This window comes from Callithrix jacchus, chromosome 15, assembly GCF_049354715.1.
Source record: "Callithrix jacchus isolate 240 chromosome 15, calJac240_pri, whole genome shotgun sequence".
NCBI classification, from domain to species: domain Eukaryota; kingdom Metazoa; phylum Chordata; class Mammalia; order Primates; family Cebidae; genus Callithrix; species Callithrix jacchus.
In genome coordinates, this window is record NC_133516.1 from 77,666,506 (window position 1) to 77,680,090 (window position 13,585).

The 13,585-nt window shown below is 35.5% G+C and overlaps 1 protein-coding gene across 7 annotated transcripts in view; it reads left to right on the forward strand.

Annotated features, from left to right (window-relative positions):
• The window catches only part of ZNF148 (zinc finger protein 148), a 152,710-nt gene that overhangs the window by 34,605 nt on the left and 104,520 nt on the right, over positions 1 to 13,585 (forward strand). For 3 of the 7 annotated variants that reach the window (XM_078351895.1, XM_078351896.1, XM_002758720.6), the window contains one exon: positions 12,572 to 12,652. The exons of 1 other annotated variant lie outside the window; for it this stretch is intronic. The gene's annotated coding sequence lies outside the window, so the exon portion shown is untranslated. Of the gene's footprint in view, positions 1 to 1,547; positions 1,947 to 10,264; positions 10,408 to 12,571; positions 12,653 to 13,585 lie in introns of all 7 variants that reach the window. 3 more of the 7 variants (XM_054246020.2, XM_035273959.3, XM_035273963.3) reach the window with 3 other exon arrangements.

Consider the following 13,585-nt stretch of genomic DNA (forward strand, 5'->3'; position numbering starts at 1 on the left):
TTAGCCTGCTCTAAAGTTAACATTGCCAGGATGAATCTTCTACAGAAATAGTTACACTTCTGGTTTAATAGAAATTAAGAATTTTTTCCGGTAGTGCATGATTGTTTTTTCCTTCTATTCCTGCAGATTACTAGAACCTCTATTTAGGATTCCATCTTGGCTTATTTATAGTGTTGTTTTGCATCTATCTCTTGGTTTTGTAGTGGCTGTTTTGGTTATTGTAATAAGCATACGCGACTTAGTCTGTGGTATCAACATTTATACTTCAACAGAAGTGTGGAAACCTCACTTTAATTTACCTTTCGCCTTCTCCAATTTGAAATATAATTGTCTTGAGTATCAGATAATGTTATAACTTTTGTTTAAAGCATGAAATACTATTTATAAAACGAATGAAGAAAAAGGTAGTCTTGTTTATACCTCTGTTTCCATTCTTTCTATTGTTTCTTTTTTTGATATTTCGTCATTCCTTTAAAAAATTATTTTCTTTATGTTTAGGAAATTTTCTTTAGCCATTCTTTATGGATTGGTGTGCTAGAGACATTTTTTTAAAACTTTTCTTCTTTTGAGAATATACTTTTATTTCCTCATTATTTTGGAAGGGCAGTTTCACTGGATATAGAATTCCCAGTTGGCAGTTGTCTTTTTTCCAATATTTGAAAAATACTGTACCACTTTTATTTTTTTGCCTCTGTGGTTTGAGATGAGAAATCTGGTGTCATTTGAATTGACATCCCCTTATGGGTAATGTGTTGTTTCTCTCATGCTGCTTTCAAGATATTTTTATTTTATTTTATTTTTTGTCTTTAGGTTTTTGAATGTTTAATTATGCTGTATTAGTGTAAATTTCATTAGGTTTATTCTTTTTGGATTTGCTTAGCTATTTGGATCTGCAAGTTAGTGTTCCTTAAATTTGAGAATGTTTCAGTCATCATTTCTTCAAGTAATGTTTGAGCCCCACTCCCTTTTTTCCTTCTTTATGGGACTTTGATGGTGTGAATGTTGGATCTTTTTTGGTTTTTGGCCCTATAGTTTCCTAAAGCTATTACTTGTTTCAATTTACTTTCCTCTCTTATTCACATTGGGTGAAGGTAAACAAGAGAGGAAAGTAAATTGAAAAAAGTATTCTCTTCCCGGTCATTTTCTTTTTTTTTCCCTCTGAAACAGAGTGTGACTTGGTCACCCAGGCTGGAGTTAGTGGCACAATTTTGGCTCACTGCAGCCTCTACCTCCCAGGCTCAAGTCATCCTGAGTAGCCGGGACTACAGGTGTAAGCCACCATGCCTGTCTAATTTTTATATTTTTTTGTAGAGACGGGATTTTGCTCTGCTGCCCAGGATGGTCTTGAACTCCTGAGCTCAAGTGATCTACCTGCCTTGACCTTCTAAACTGCTGGGATTACAGGCATGAGCCATCATGCCCGGCCCATCTCTATGTTTTAATTGAGCCCCTCTTAAAAATTTATTTTACTTTTTAGTTCTCTTAATTTTTTCTTCTTATTTATTTGCTTATTTATTTAATTTAATTTTTGTTGTTGTCGTTGGCAGGAGTGCAGTGGTGTGATCACAGCTCACTGCTGCTTTGACCTCCCAGGCTCAAGTGATCTTCATACCCTGGCAAGTAGTTGGGACTACAGGCATGTGCCACCATGCCCAGTTAATTTGTAAAAATTTTTTGTGGAGATGGGGTCTCACTGTGTTGCCCATGCTGGTCTCACCCTCCTGAGCAGAAGTGATCCTCCTGCTTCATCTTCCCAAAGTGCTGAGATTACAGGTGTGAGCTACTGCAGCTGGCTTTGATGCTTTTTTTTTTTTTTTTTTTTGAGACGGAGTTTCCCACTGTCACTCAGCTGGAGTACAATGGTTCAATCTCGGCTCACTGCAACCTCTGCTGCCCGAGTTCAAGTGATTCTCCTGCCTCAGCCTCCTGAGTAGCCAGGACTACAGGTGCGTGCCACCACACCCAGATAATTTTTGTATTTTTGGTAGAAATGGGGTTTCACCCAATTGGCCAGAATGGTCTCAATCTTCTAACCTCTTGATCTGCCTGCCTCAGCCTCCCAAAGTTCTGTGATTACAGGTGTGAGCCACTGCACCTGGCCTTTTTTTTTTCTTTTTCTGTAGTAGGTATCTGAAGACTATGCTTCTTTTTTTTATAACTTATGTTTCTTTGCTGAGATTTTCACTTGTTTCACTTGTTTCTGGGTGATATATAATTGCTGAAACATTTTTGTTATGGCTGTTTGTGGTTTTTTCACTTGTTGTGGTAGAATTTGTTAATATATTGTTGAAACTTTGGCTTTAAAATTCTTGTCAAATTCCAATATTGGATTTATCTCTATTTTGACCTTGGTTGATTATCTTTTCTCATTTATGGTGTGATTATCTTAGGTGTTTTTTGTTATATCATGAACATTTTATCTGTTATCTTAGGAGGCTCTGGGCCCTATTTAAATTTTTATTTTAGGAGTGGGCTGTGGTACCAGTGGCAGTTTAATTTTTAGAGACTTTGCAGTCTACTTGGTTTGTTTGATCCTACTGGAGCTCCCACTGGAAGGGGTTTCCTCATGCTGGGTTTCTGATTGTCTACAGATGGGAGAGGATTATGGTGGGACCTACGTACTGGTCTCTTCTTTCTTTTCTCCCCTGTCCTGGTACCTTTGGGCAAGTGAAGAGGTTCTTGGCCCAATCGGAGCCACTTGTTATGGCTGGGTCCCTGAATTTCACCTACTTGCCTCTGCATCTCTAGGTGGAAAACAGTCTTAGGCCAAGTAGGGACGAAGAGTGCTTCCTGTGGTCTTTATTGTCATTTGGGCCTCCAGTTGATCTCCTCCTCCTGATATTTTCGGGTCAACATCAGAGAGTTGTTGCCATTTGTTTTGGGAGAGGAATGTGACTATCTGAGCTGCTTTCTGTTGCTAGATTGGTGCTTGCGAAGTGCCAAGTCTGGCTTGTCTTCTTCTGTTGGGTGTGAGGACATGAAACACTCTGCTGCTCTTTTGTTTCTCCAGTCCTGGGATCTCAAATTGGTTTACTGCCTTTTTACCACCTTTGGATTTTCCTTTGCTTGTTACGTCAATGGTTTACAGTTGTACTTCTTGAGCAGCGGCAGTAGGAGAACAGACCTAGGCCATTTTATCGGAACTGGAAGTTGAAGTCCCTGTATCATCTCAGTCTGGGGGGCTATTTCAGCATTGAAAATAATGATATATAATTATGTGCTTTGTGAACTTAAAATTAATTTTTAATTTTTGTGGATACATAAAGGTTATATATATTTATTGGGTACATGAGATATTTGATACAGGCATGCAATGCATAATAATCACATCGTGGAAAATGGGATATCCGTCTCCTCAAGCATTTATACTTTGTGTTACAAACAGTCCAATTATATTATTTTAGTTATTTTAAAATGTAAAGCCTTGTATACTTCTAAGCATGATATAAAATCTGTGCTTCACTTATAAACCACGCTGTGTGACTCTCAAGAAGTTTTTGTGAGGTTAGTCATATCCAGCTGAAGATGTTGCTAGGGAATAGATGCATACTATTTTACTGTGCATCTACCCAGAAACAGAATTTTGTTATTCAGTTAATTAAAGTGAGTTTTTGAATTCTGAGCATTTTCTTCAAAGATGTATTTAATAGATTTTATTTGTATTTAAGATGTTTAAACTATTCCTGTAATATATGTTACTGCATTTTAGAACTCTTAAACATTTTTCAAAAAAAGACCAAAAATCTTGTATTATGCAACTGATGTATTCTAATTAATAGATTGAAATAGAAATACCATTTGACCTATCAATCCCATTACTGGGTATATACCCAAAGGGTTATAAAACATTCTGTTATAAAGACACATGCACATGTATGTTTATTATGGCACTGTTTACAATAGCAAAGACTTGGAACCAACCCAAATGCCCATCAATGATAGACTGGATAGAGAAAATGTGGCACATATACACCATGGGATACTATGCAGCCATAAAAAGGATGAGTTCATGTCCTTTGCAGAGGCATGGATGAAGCTGGAAACCATTATTCTCAGCAAACTGACACAAGAGCAGAAAACCAAATACTGCATGTTCTGACTCATAGTGGGTGTTGAACAATGAGAACACATGGACACGGGGCGGGGAACATTCACACACCAGGGCCTCTGGGAGGGTCCGGGAGCTAGGGGAGGGATAGCAGGGGGTGGGGGGATTGGGGAGGGATAACATTAGGAGAAATACCTAATGTAGATGACAGGGGGATGGATGCAGCAAACCACCATGGCACGTCTCTACCTATGTAACAAACCTGCACAATCTGCACATGTACCCCAGAACTTAAAAGTATAATTTAAAAATATATATAGTATTTGTTATTTACATAAAAATATAAATATATTTATTATTTATGTTACATAAAAATATATATGTATGAAAAAAACCAAAACCAAAAAGATAGCTGACATTTGTTATTGGTCAAAGAGTCAAATAAATATATTGGCCATTTTGAAAAAAAAAGAAAAAGGTAAGATAAATTGTTTTGCTTTTACATTGCCTAGTTTTCTAATCGAGAATAAATTGGCCCAGAATAAGAAAATGTTCACTGTACATTAATAGAAGCTAGTATTTCTGACTGGGCATGGTGGCTCGCACCTGTAATCTCAGCAACTTGGGAAGCTGAGGTGGGAGGATTACCTATGGTCAGGAGTTTGAGACCAGCCTGGGGAAATGTAGTGAGACCCCATCACTAAGAACAACAAAAACAAAAGAATCACTGGTCTCCTTTGCAGCTACTTTTTAGTATTCTGTAATTAATTTTTATGGCAAATCTCAGTTTTCCTAATCAGATTAAAAACTATTCGCTTAGCTCAGGGACTGTATGATTCCTTTTTATGTTTAGGCACACCTCTACATTGTGTTCAGAGTAGAAATCATACATTTTGTATTTCTGGGCATGTATTCTAGGCAGAGTAGATCAGATTGGTTCTGGCATTGAATAAGGTGAAAAGTATCAAAAGATGGACTGGAAATGGAGTATGGCTTTTTGTGGCCAACTTAAAAGTTTTTAAATTACCATATTTAATTATATTTTCTATTAAAACCAGTAATTCCAATTCCTTCTTGTTATTTTTGACTCGTGATAGTATTTTTTGTTTTTGAGACAGTCTCCCTTTGTCGTCCAGTCTGGAGTGCAGTTGCATGATGTTGGCTCACTGCAGCCTTTGCCTCCCAGGCTGAAGCGATTCTTGTGCTTCGGCCTCTGGAGTATCTGGGATCACAGGCGTGTATCACCACGCCCAGATAATTACTTGTAATAGTATTTTAACATGTTTTTGTTCACAAAGAATTGACACTTTAAAAATCAAAGTTAAATGAAGTGTTAAACTTTAATTTTTATGGTCATTTCTATATTCTTTCTAGAGTTCCCTTGATTATTACGTTACAATAATTTTATGTAATAAAAGAGATGAATTTTCTGATTACATACATATGTACTTATCATTGTAAATACAGCATTTTTGTTTCAAAATTTATATCTATTGGTGTTACACTCAACTTTGAAGATGTTTACTTTTTTTCTGACTCCTAGAAGATTGCTGAGAGTAATGTTAAATATATCTTAATTTGAAAATGATTTTTCCTGTGGTGTTATGTTAGAGTAGACATTATGTTAGAGTAGAGGTGAAGGATCTGATGGATGGCTTTTTTTTTTTTTTTGGAACCAGGGTCTCATTCTGTTGCTCAGGCTGGAGTGCAGTGGTGCAGTCCTAGCTCACTATAGCCTCAAACTCCTGGGCTCAAGTGTTTCTCACACCTCAGCCTCACTAGTGTCTGGGTAGCCAGCATTAATTCGCCATGCCTGGCTAATTTTAAAAAAAGAAGCTATTTTTTGTAGAGTCTCACTATGTTGCCCAAACTGGTCTAAAATTCCTGGACTTAAGTGATCCTCCCACCTCAGCCTCCCAGAGTGTTGGGATTATAGGCATGAACTGCTGTGCCCAGCCTTGGTTGAAGTCTTTGTCTTGCCACTGAGATGGTGTGTAATCTTGGGTACTTAACCTCTTGAACCTGTTTTATCATCTAGAGAACTGAGACAGACAATAATACTTGCCCAGGTAGTTGTGTGTGAGTGTTCAGGGGTTGAGGAATGAAATATGACATGTGAAAGCTCTTTGTAAACTCTGAAGTACTTTATCAGCATATGGTTGTATCATCTTTGAGAAGATTGTTTCAAAATTTGCCTGGGTGATCTTGATCTTCATAGTACGAAGTTATGTACTATGCCCAGGAGTTTGAGGTTGCAGTGAGCCAAGATTGCACCACTGCACTCCAGCCTGAGCAACAGTATCATGATTATTTACAAAATTAATATTTATTCAGTAAAAATGTATGTAAAAATGCCAGGCACGGTGGCTCATGCCTGTAATCCCAGCACTTTGGGAAGCTGAGGTGGGTGGATCATGAGGCCAAGAGATTGAGACCATCCTGGTCAACCTGTTGAAACTCCGTCTCTGTTAAAATTACAAAAGTTAGCTGGGTGTGGTGGCGCATGCCTGTAGTCCCAGCTACTCAGGAGGCTGAGGCAGGACAATCGCTTGAGCCCGGTGGAGGTTGCAGAGAGCTGAGATGATGCCACTGCACTCCAGCCTGCTGATAGAATGAGACCCTGTCTCAAAAAAAAAAAAAAAAAAACCTTTATGTAAAAATTAAACAGCTTTTCCTTAAGTTTGGTGGCTTACTAACCTTAAAAACTAATTTACATTATCTGGGGAAGGATTGCATAGTTGCTTGTTAGTGCAGCACCCTCACTGTGATAGGGTTAGTTTTGGAATGTTTCTTCTAAAAGCAGGTGATTTAGATTTAAAGGTTCTATCTCATTAGTGGTTTATAAAGTTTATTAAAAAATGCTTTTGTGTTTTCTGATGTGGATGGACAGTTTCTTCTTCAACAAATGTTTATTGATTAGTTGATTTGAAAAGGTCAAGGGCAGGTGAAAATTTTCACTTGATGGCTTTATTTTACTCACTTTGCTCAGCCAACTTCTAGGTATCTGAGTGCTCCTTTGTAGGATTTTTTTTCTCAGCTAAATGCGATAACTACACTAATTGTAAAGTTTTAAAGATTTTTGGCTTGCTTTTTTTGTGTGTGAGAGTAGAAATGGAAAATGGTTTAAGAAAGGTGGTTTTTGGGGTGGTTGGTTTGAATTTATTCGGCTATTATTCCTCCTTGGGATAGATATGGTTATGAAAAACATACTATTCGGCTATTCAGATATTATTTAGTTAAAAATATATAGATTATACCTCCTTAGAGGGAATCTCAATAACTTGAATTTTCAAAGCAGTTATTATAAATTTAAAGAACACATATGTCTGTTCTTTGCATTGTCACTGTAGAGATTCAAGCCAAATTCACAGACATCTCTTTCCTGGAACAAATTTTTATTCTTTTTAAAACATCATTCAGAAAGCCTCATTAAATCATAAAAGTACAACTAATTTAAAAATATAATGTGACTAATATAATGTGTTAATGTGCTCTAGTTAAAAGATGCTAAAGGACTGTAAGCATTTTTAGTTTCAGATTTTATGCCATGTGTGCTGTAATTTATCCTTACATTGCTTTGGGCTTTTGATTTTATTTAAAGGGCAGAGGTAGCCTTTTTATTTGGTACTGCTCATGGGAGCATAAATAGTTAAAAATGTGAAGGCATTACACATTTCAGTGAAACTTTAAAAGTGAATTTTTAGAAAGATAACCTCAATTAATCAAAAACTATGTTCTTTATCAATGAATAGCTTTTCTGGGATGATCATACTTAGGAGTAACATTAAGATTTTATTTATTGCCTTAGAAATTTATATTCTTGACAGAATTTTTGTGGGAGTTTCTTCTAACACATCTTTTATCTGGATCTTGCTACGTTAATTCATAAAACTTCAACTTTAGCAATCTTACTTTTCTAGGCAAAGATGACAGTTAAAACATAATTTGGTGGGCTAAAAGTATACTCTGCAATCAACATAAAGATATACTTTGAAAATACTGTATCAGTGGAAACTCTACATGAAATGTGAAATATTTGAAAACATGAAATGTGAAATATTTGAAAATACAGAAGAAGCTCTTCCTATATGTTGCAATATATATGCCGTTTTTGTAGCTTTTCTGAGAGGATTATTTCTGAAATTTGTTATAAGCATTATTTTTAAAAAAGAATGGAAATTAAGTTAGATTGGACAAACCTTTATGTTGCTAAGAATTACCATGGTGCATTTGATAGAGTGTTTCATAAAGTTTATAGTAGACTTATCAGTAGGTTGAATCTCTTTATTGTTAAGACAGTCAGGTCTTTTTCCGGAAAGTCTAAGGATAATGTAATGTTGTCATACCCCACTTAGGCTGGTTTTCAGACCAAGTTTCATCATTTCATTAGGTTAATGTGACCTTGGGTGACTTTTCTACATGCCTGAGTTTTGTTATCTATGATTCCATAATTAGAGAGTGTTGTATGGTGGTTAAGCTTCTAGAGCCTGACTTCCTGGAGTGAAATTCCAGTTTTACTAATAATTTAAAAATATTGTGTCTGTTAATGTGCAAGGCACTGTTTTAGGCACTTGCGATATATCAATGAATAAAACAGACAAAATTCTTTGTCTTTTGGAGCTAATCATTGGGGAAAAAACATGAATAAGTCGGTTGTATAATATGTTAAGAGGAGGGCAGTGCTGTGCAAAAAATGTATAATGGGATAAAAGAGGGATTGGTAAGTGTATCTGGTGGGATGTTGCAATTTTAAATGGTGTGGCTGGAAGAGGGCTCAGTAACAAGACTTGAGCAAGACTTGAAGTAGGTAAAGGATTTAGTTACAAGGATCTCTCAAGGAAGAGTGTTCTAGACAGAGAAACAGCCAGTGCAGTAGATTCTGCTGCATGCTGGAGATTCTGGGAAAATACGGAGGTCAGGTCACTGCAACTGGAGTGGAGTGAACAAGGGGGAGACTATAGAAAATGAGGTCTGAAAGATGAGGGGGTGGTGGCGGTGGTTGCCGATGGGTGGGGATAAGCACAACAGTAGTGTAAGGCCTTGTAGACCCTTATAAGGAGTTCGGTTCTACCACTTACTAGTTTTGAATTCTTTGGTAAATTATATAACCTTTTAGTTTTCTCATCTGAAAAATGAGATGAGAAAATAGCAATCTCACAGATTTGTTGTTTTAAGTGAGTTAATACCTGTAGTGTCTTAGGAACACTACTGTGCATAGTCCAAAGCATATATTCATTGCATTCTTACATGTGGAATCAACATTAAGAGATCACCTTCATCCTTTTCTTTTCTTGAAAAGTAGCAAAGGGAGAGTTAATTGCTCCCTGCTTTGACTTTTCTATGTTAAATTGCTTATGCTTCTAATTATATCACTTATATTACCATATTTATCACAAATATTTACTGTATCTGTGCTTATTATCCTTGCTAAATTATGAACTCCTTTGGACAGAGACCAAGTTATTTGACTGTGTCTTAAGAATCTTAATGTGTTTTAAATATGTATCATGTGATTAAAAAAAAGTTGACTGAATTAATGACAGAAATGTTGGCTTAATAAATTGGACCACCTGCTAGTAAGTATATTGGAACATTGCCAGTCTATCAAAACTAAGTAATGGAAAGGTGGTAGCTAACAGTCACTGTAAAATATTTGTGTATTTTATTTCTGTGTCGTAATTATTTAAATTGTTATTAGCAGAAAATTTCCTTAAGTATTATGTAGGTATAAAAGTTTATATCATGTATAATATAAAAGTTTATATTATGTATATTATTGCATATCTATTAACATTTTCTGTCATTGGTTGATAAAAAACAAATGCCATCTTGCTTGATAGCACACATATAATAAAACTCCTGCCTTAAAATACAATCTCTACTTACAGTGGTTTGATTTAGGATTTTTTGACTTTATAATGATGCAGAAGGCATAGGCATTTAGCGATAGTCATAAGCTTGTGGCTTATTGGGGCATAACCTCATTGTAAGTCAAGGAGCATCTGTATGTTTTTAGTCTTAATCTGTTTATATCTGCCCAAGTATTTATAATCAAAGACTATTTAGCCAGCAAAACGTTGAAAGAAATTGCTAAGCAGGAATATCCACTGACTGCTGAAATGGGGGAGTAGGGCAAGGAAAGAGGAAGATCTTAACTGACTGCTGGGTGCATGTCCAAGTAATTTTATATCTGTTTTTGTATTTGCATGGTTTTAGTTTCCAACTTCGTAGATTCTCTTCTCCCCATTCTTGCTTGAGAGGAGTAGAAGAGGAGAAAGAAGGATAGAGGCTTGAAGAAGAAATGAAATCAGTTGATGATACTAAATGAATTAGGGTTCCAGAGACAGATTATGTGGCAGGTGACTTGGGGGAAATTGTGGGTTTACATGGTAGAGGAATGGTTGTGTGGGAAAGACATTCCAGAATTTCTGTTTATAGATTTATACTTTGAGGTTATATTATTTTGTGTGTATGCATGTTTTTTTTCCTTCTTGCTTCACTATTTTATTTTTGTTTTCCTTTTACATATCTAAGTTATATTCTTTGATGCATGACAGCAATAATTTAGTGTTTTCAATAAAAAGTGATGCAAGAAGGTGAGTATTCTTTTTGTGAAAATATTTTCAACTGAATATTAAGATTTCAAAGACATTTGTCCAGTCTGCAGATGTTACTATCTTGTGATGAGATATGCAGTAATATCCTGATTGTGGAGTAGATACGTCACATCAACTTTTAAAAAGACTCATAATGTTAAAATATATAATTTGAAGACTTTTTTCCCCTGTATATAGGCTTTGCAGTGTCAGTTTTATTCTTGTAATTAGCAATTCTAAAAGTTTAATATAGTAATGCATGTAGCAATATATGTACAGAATATATAATATTCTAATAGAATAGTGAACAGCATTGAAAGGCAGATACAGTTGAAAGAAGAACTTTAGACAAATTAAATGTATCAGCATTTATTTGTGCAAAGAACTATTCATAAATTGGGCAGCACTCTGAACCAGAAGAGGTTCAAAGAGCTCCACCCAGCAACATGGGCAGGCAGTATTTATACACAGAAAAATCAACTGACAAGCAGAACTAACTTGATTAGTTACCACTTGGCATTTGCCTTATATGGACATAGTCTTATCAGATGGCAGTCTCTGATTGGCTGAGGCCCAGTTACTGTGATTTGCTGAGACTCAGCTACTTGTAACAAGAATTTACTCTTAAATTGGATAGTTTATTTACATAGTAAGTTAGGTTTAGTTTGCTACCTAGGGAGGCAGCTTTAGACCTAATTTAATATAACATAATTTTGCTTTACCCATTTTTAATAGTGTCTAACATAGTAATATAGTTTTATAAAGCTTTTATTATCCTTTTGGTACTATTGCTATAGAGGTATGTACTTAAAATAACTTTGCATAATTGAGAGGAATGACATATATGTGCTTTTGAATGCTTGGCTACAAAATGTTGAGGCAGGCAATTAGGAGCTTAGTAGAAATAAAGTATTTTAAAATAGACTTTTTTGTTTAAAACTAGCTCAATAACAAAGCTACTGACTAGCTAAGGACTGGAAAATGCTAAATTATCAAAAAGGCTGTACTGTTTGTAGTTCCTTGATAAAGTATATATAAATACAAATTTGAATTGATGTACTTGGTTATTTTCTAGAGATTTTCAATTTCTAGAAAATATTCTGCTCTTACGTTTATGGCTTTTATTGATATACAAGATATTTATGGATCCCTAAACATGTATTAGGACTGTTACATAAAATGCTTTATTGTTTCTGAATGAAATAATCTTTGGCTTGTTCTTTGTTTCTGATAATTCAATTTTCAGTCTTCATTATCTTCATTTAAGGTAATGAATTAAAAAATCCAGTTACATGAATAAAATGATCTGTGGTTGGTTATAAATGCAATACCAACTTAGAGTGTTAATTTTCTGTATTAGTCACGGCTAAAAGGTGGATTATAGCATGATGTTTCAAAAATATTTATGGACCATTTAGCATTATTAAATACCTTTTGCTTTGAAATTTTAAAATGCTTGTTGTTTATATTTTCAAAAACTGCATCCTTAATATTTTTAGATTTTTCAGCTGAGGGAAATGTTACTGTAAGAGCTTATCAAGAAACATTGCTGTTTGAGTGATGGAGAGTATCAAAATATGATTTTAATGAAACACATTTGTGCTTTCCTTTCTATTTGAGGATATTTAAGATGATTGTCAAGGTTATTGTCCTGACTTCAAAGAAGTCTTAATCCTTCACTAGAAGTTAAGTTTGAAAAAGTCCAGTTTGGGTATGAGTCATTGTTGTGATATCATTCCACATTGATGGGTCATTGCACTCAGACTAAGTGTTAGTTGTTACTAATTTTATTTACTGTAACAGTATCTACCATGGAAAGAATTTTGTTAGATTTAGTACACTTAAATATAACAATTTTATCTGACTTCAAGTGAATGTTTAATCCTGATTCTTTTGGGGGATAACGTGTATTTGTGTACTTTCGCAGGATAGCAAGAGGAATCAGCAGCTTGGAAATTCAAGCAAGTGATCTGGCGGGATGGCCATTTGCCTGACGTATTTTATGGAGGTAATTAGGCATTGTTTGACTCAATCTTTAATTTTTACATGTGGTAGATGCCCATGTTACTACACATACTTACAATAACTGTTGGGTATAAGTGTGCATTTACTGGCCAATCCCTTTTCCTTTTATACTCATATAAATAACATATCACTATTATAAATATTTTAAATAATATGTAGATATGGACATATGTACATTGAAAAGAACATTATTAATTTTATAAGATGAAGTTCATTATCTTCTCTCAAGGTTACTTGCTTATCTTCTTTTAGGCTTAATTTCCTTGATGGGAGGAAGATGAATGATCCTCTCCTTTCTGGTTGGCCTGTGATGGTGCATATATTAAACATATGCTTTTATCTTTCACACAACATGAAAGAAAATATGTAACAGTTTTCGAGGAGTTTACATATCTATTGGTGGCACATACTCATGTCAATTATTAATGATCATAAAAATTCTTCTATTTGTTGTATTTTTAAATGGGAGAGGGTCTTGGTTATGTTGCCCAGGCTAGTCCTGAACTCCTGAGCTCAAGTAGTCTCCCTGCCTCAGCCTCCCAAGGTGCTGGGATTACAGGTGTGAGCCACTGTACCTGGCCTGATCATAAAAATTCTAAAGTTTCTCTGTGCATTTTAAAATTTGTTTTGAGAATTCTTTTTTTGTTTTTTTGTTTGAGCTAGGGTTTTGCTCTGTCACCCAGGCTGGAGTGCAGTGGCATAATCTTGGCTCACTGCAACCTCTACCTACAGGGCTCAAGTAATCTACACGCCTCAGGCCTCCCAAATACCTTGGGCCACAGGCACATGCCACCACACCTGGCTAACTTTTCTGTTTTTTTTTTTCGTTTAGATAGAGTTTTGCCATGTTGCCCAGGTGGGTCTTGAACTCCTAAGCTCGACCAATCCATCTGCCTTGTACTCCCAAAGTGCTGGG